Genomic DNA, 6,000 nt, shown 5'->3' with positions numbered 1-6,000 from the left:
CCAAACTTTTAATGGGGATTAAGTGTATTTTAGGAACTGTGTAACAACATTTGCTCTGCTAGTTCCTCATTTTGGACTTTAAGACCAGGTTGGTTGGTCAAAGTGTGGAAATGAGCTGTTGTGCTGCCACTCATCTGGACTGGGGCTTTTCACAGTGGGGACATTCCACTCAGCTGTGAAGACAATGCAGAAAAAATAGGGGTAACTGCACTGGTCCTGGGTTCCTCTTGCCTGTGTGTAACACAGTTATACCCCACTTTAAGCTTCATATTTCTTTTCCACTCAGATGTTTTGGAAGGAAGTGCTATTTCACTTGATGCTCCAGTACCCCTCCCCATGAGCCTGGTTTTGCCCCTCATCGTTAGACAGCCAGCTAGTCTATAATAACACTTAGAGATGAACCTGAGAGTCAGCACCCTGGGCACCTGATCCATTCTGATACTGGGCATATATATATATACTCCATTAAAGGTTTAAACTCAGGAGTGGTTTATGAACCATTCCCGTGAGAACAGGAAAATTCCACTACAAGAGTGAATCAGAGAATGCAAGTCTTCTTAACTGAGCTGCTCTCATGAAACTTCTGCTTTTATGAAGCTTGGGATACATCTGAACTGGGGGTATTTGCTGGTGCTGTTTTCAGATAGGACTTTTAAGAGTGGAACATTCCGATGAATCTGAAGGTATGACAGATTCTGTCTGTTTTGGAAAATAGATTATGAGCCCACTAGCATTTAAGATATGATTTTAGACTCTGCTTGAGGGGCCACCTAGGCTTGGATTAAACCTTTTACCTTACAAGGTCTATTTACTTTACAGACCTTAAAATATTACATTGATAATGTGTTTCTGGATATAACCCATATGAAAGAGACATGTAGTTTATAGAATGAAACCATAAAGAAGCCTAAAACTGTGGGAGTGCAGCTGGTTAATATCTGTGTTCTTGTCTAATTGACAGGTTTAAAAAAATACTGTCTTAGCTAGAAAATACAACAATTACTTTAACAAAACAGATCTTCCCTGTCTTACTTGATTACAGGGCTCACGTTTTGTATATACAGCTGAAGTCCAACTAAATTATCTTTGGTTTTAGCTGACTGCAGTTCGTCTGCAGAGAATGTTCATAAATCCGCAACAGATCAAAACTGGATGTTTTCAGTTTCAATAAGAATTAGTTATTTTTTTTAAAGTGGGAATAACAACAAAGAGGCACAAATGAGACAATGTAGGATTTAGATAAATTTAGGGTTACTACAGCTCTCTTGCCCTTAGCCAGTGTAATGAATAATTTAAAGACAAATTTAGGGGCACTCCAGGACTAAAGTACTGCATTATCTAATTTCTGTTGTTACTCTGAAGTGTAAGCAGCAAGCTTATTAAATATGAATGGGGTAATCAGACAAATTCTATGACTGTGTGCATGAGCTTCTCATTAATGTTTCACAAAGAAGCATCAAGAAAGACTAAATAGACTGCATTGGATTTAAAAGTAATAAATATACTCCAGAAACAAAGTAACTTAATGACCTTCCTAGGAACAAAAGGTCTTAAACCAAAAGGACACTCATGTAGAGTATCCTTATTGAAGGAATAACTCAAGTAGATGATCTTCTGTGCATCTCTGGTCACCTCTGGATTATCATTTGCCAAAACATCACTGCCATAGTACAGCCATTTAGTACTTATTTTCAATGCTACATTTATACACTGGTAGCCTCAGCCATCACAGCCTGCCATGATTTTATTACAGCACAAGATGATTGCTGTAAACTGGCTTCTTACTAGGACACAGAACATACCTTCAAGCCAAGTTAGCAATTAGGGCACGATTTTGAGCATCCTTTACCTCTCACTGACATCAACAGAGAACACCTCTGGGATCATGCTCTTCAGCTGTGCAAGGGAATGCTGTTTCAAAGTGAACTTCTGAGCTAGAAGAAAAGAATACTTTGGTCTTTTATTTTCAGCTTTCCAGGAAGGTGTTTTTAATATCTAACAGAGGAAAACATTCTTCAATTTAGCTTACTTTTTTACATTTGATATTGGATGCACTGATTCACATTCAGAAGTGGAATGTGAATCAGGATACCAGGAACCAGAGGTTCAAATTAAAAAAAGTCAGTTTAAGTATGTGGAAAAACCCAGACTGACTTTTTAGGTGATACTTGACTTTCAGTTCTAGCAAATAGTCAGTTTTTCTGAGCAAAGACATTTCTGAATAAATTTCTTACTATAATTTCCCCATATGATTACTAAAAAAAGCAAACTTTGTCCAGACAATATCCTTACAAGATATAGTCTTATTGCAATATAAAACATTATTTATATAATATCTTATTGCAAGATAAAACAGGCAATGAAAAAAAGATACAAATACATGAAAACCTGGAAGAAATGTCACAAAACTGGCAAATACTTCACTCCATTTTACCTAATTATTACAAAGAAAAGTATAGGATTTCAGGTAAGACAAGCCAAACCACAGTCTCTTCTTAAGGCTGCTCATTGTCTGTGATCAAGGTATGGTATGGGATAACCCAGATGGAGTGGGATATTGATCTAAGTATGTGTGCTGGTCAAAATACTTATTACTTTGTTCACACAGACATGGTAGATGTGGAACATCATTTTAATGATTGCAACCCAGAATAAAAAGGCAGAACACTCCCATCTTTTTGATCTCCTTATTTTTGATGAGGTATCTGTAAAGTCAGCCTTACTTCTCTCTGCAATTTTAAGGTCAACTTTATGAAAACACAAAGCACACATTATCAAGTTAATCTTACAATTGGCAATTAGCATCTTTACAGACTCCAAAGCCTAAACAATTAAAAGTTGAATAATTTATAGCAAACAGAACAATTTCTGTCAACAGTATTATAACGTGCATTAGAAATATACTGCACTGCCTGGAGCTGCTCGGTTATTGATTCTGGAGCTCTCATTAGCGATGCAGTTGGCAGCTCTCACCCATGGGCAATGGCTACTTCTGTTTGTCTCCACTTCAGAATTAATTGGAACTAATCCATGGTAACTTGCACTTATTTAGGGTGAGATCCTGCCAATAAAAGAGGATAGAGGAGGTGCACTGTGGTTGTTCTTATGTCAGCAGGTTATCTTCCAGGCAAAAGTTGCCAGAATGGCCACTGACTCCTCTGGCCAGCGAACACAGCAAACACCCTCTCAGCTCCAGTTTCCTCCCTGGGACAACAGATATCAAATCCACAGTTTTGACCTTCTTATCATATATATTTGCTTGGGCTGGTGATGTTCACCAGCCTCTCACAGCAAAGCTGGTGTTAAGCAAGGCATATATTAAGGATATTAAGATGTGAATCATCATGCAGCAGATGAATATAGGCAGTGTGTCTTTGAAGAAGTTAAAGCCAAAAGAATTGAGTCTTTCTAGGGAACAAAACAAAAAAGGCTCTTGGAGAGAACTGTCAGGTTAGAGATAGGTTGAGAAAGGCCAATTTCTGCCTGTGTGTGTGGGATGATGGTTGTGAAGATGTCTCCAGCTAAAGGAAAGATTTGTTGATTGAGGTCATGTCTGCTGGGAGGTTGTCTACTTATGTTCCCACTATTCTTGGCAGGAAGAACCTGAGATGCTTAGCCACTGCCCTTTGTAAAGTTTCTGCACAGACCTTCTTATTCAGTTAAAGGAGAGATATTTATTTCTTCTTAAGAGCATATAGTACATGACAGAATACCCTAATGTGGAGTGAACCTTCATCTCTGTGCTTCTTCTAACTGCCTCTTGCAGAAACACTTTTCAGCTGGCTGTTTACTTCTTGCTGTGAGTCATCCAGCAGGGGCCCTCCTTGGGAAAGGTACTTGTCAGACTGGGAGGAAAGACTAATAAGCAAATAATGATGTATGCTATCCTCCTTCTGCAGAGAATTATCCTTTCCCCCAGTAATATCACTTGTCCAGTCGCCCCCCAAAAAGCATCTTGCAATGGAAGATGGAAGATGCAGGGAGAAAGAGAACAGCTATCAGGCATCAAGCAGCTTCACTTGCAATTCATGAAGCACCAGGCAGTGAAGTGCAGAGAAGAAACAGAAAGCACTACAGCAGGTCTCGTCATGCCATGCTATAAGACCATCGCATGGCCTTATTTTAACTGCTTAGTAAAATACTGGTCACCCCATATCAAGAAGGATGTACAATCTCCAAATAGATGGGGAAGATAATTACAATCCTAATGAAGATTATAGCCAACAAATAGCCTCTGTTCAAGGAGTGACTAAAGAGCTTTGGAAAAACTTAATAGGATTCTTCACATTGAGATGAAACAGGCAGGGAGAGAGCAAGATATGATTTAAGGCCTTTCAAATCATGAAAGAGATGGTGGAAGTAAATGAGTGAATTCTTCATTTTTCATTGTACTAGGATCAGGAGGTGCCTAGTGCTAGACAAGGTAGCTTGAAATAAAAGACAGAATAAATAGGACTCCTCCATAGAACCTCCAACTTGAGAAAGTCATTGCCACAGAGTAAAAGCTGAATGAAGATATGGCTTCTAAGGTATTAGGCAGATTAGACAACAGCAGGAAGATCCACTGATAATGGTTAAATATAACCGTTATAACAGTCAAGCTTTGGTTAAAAATACCTCCGACTGCTGACAATGGGAAGCTGGGAGGTGTTTTGGAAAAGAAGATCTTTACTTTCCTCAAATGGGGTCTTCATAGGCTTTAGCCAAGAAAATCATACAGTATGTATCTAACTTTGATGTGAGTTTAATGCTAGATGTTGAAGGCGGCTCTTTTCTGGAGGTACAATCTCTTCCTTCACTCAAATAAATAGGTGAGGAAAGGAGGTCATTTGGGGAGCTCAGGTATTCTCTTTTCTGCATATCCATCACAAAATGCTAAACAGATTCTATATGCTGTATGCTGACAAGATGAGAATGAGTTGCCAAAGAGCTGATTATTAACACTTTCATCTAAATGCTGAAATTGAACAAAGCCAGTTGAAAAAAGAGGTGTAATTTTGAACAACTGCTGAAGCTACAGATCTATTTTTCCTCCTGTCTCCCCATATCTCCAAATCAAGATTGAATGTTTTTAAAGAAAACACTCCAGTTCAACTCATATTGCTCCATTTATTTTCTAGCCGCGGCATTTAGCAGCCTCTCAGATTTAATAGTGTCTGGGTCCTTTTAACCTTATGTTCTGAATTTACAGAGGGGCAGGTTGGACTTGAATTGTCCATATAAACCATCCCCCATATGATGCCTCCTTCCATATGCGCATCTGGTGAGTTCTTTGCTGTTCCTAATTAGGATGCAGCATCTTGGAAAACCAGTTCTTTAACAGAAACTGTAGCAAGAAACTGTGCAAATTTAAATGAGAACTGAGGATCCCACTGAGACGTTTATTAGCAACAAAATCAAAGATCTGCAAAATGTATTTTGTTTTTACTCCCCTCAGCATCACTGATCTTCTGATTCCACACCATGCTGAGTCCTCTGTCATTATAGACAGACCTAGGCACGTATCAGAGATTAAAACTAACTTTTCAGTCCATAATGTGTCCTCACTTACTAATGCAACATGTTCAGAAAAGGTCTGTAAGGAGCAATTGAAATCATATCTGTATCATATTTCTCTATAGCTCTACAACATTTGTGATCTACCAGTGGTCAGGAAAAATTGCTGTTCTCTTATTTAGCTAACTGCCAGAACTGCATTTCACTTAAAAAAGGAATAGCTAAAAACATTTGGATCCGATTGTATTTTGTCTGGTTCAACTCAAATTAAAACTATAAAACCTTAACCAAAACCTCCTCTTGTCTAAACTACTCCTAATTCAAAATAATCCCTCTAATAAGAGAGAAGCCAGGAAAAAAGTTTGAAGAAAATATTCCTAAAATTAAACAAAGCCTAGACTTAGACTTAAAATCTGAATTGTTGTAAACCTTAAATACCAATCTTGTTTGATGAAAATGCAAAAATCTGCTCATGAAATACTTGCAGTTTAAGAACCTTTTCTC

Source organism: Pezoporus wallicus, unplaced genomic scaffold (genome assembly GCF_028554395.1).
Source record: "Pezoporus wallicus isolate ANWC-B61680 ecotype Strahan unplaced genomic scaffold, APGP_CSIRO_Pwel_v1 contig_8188, whole genome shotgun sequence".
Lineage (NCBI taxonomy): Eukaryota > Metazoa > Chordata > Aves > Psittaciformes > Psittacidae > Pezoporus > Pezoporus wallicus.
The sequence above is the reverse complement of the archived record's forward strand: the minus strand, read 5'-3'. Positions refer to the sequence as shown.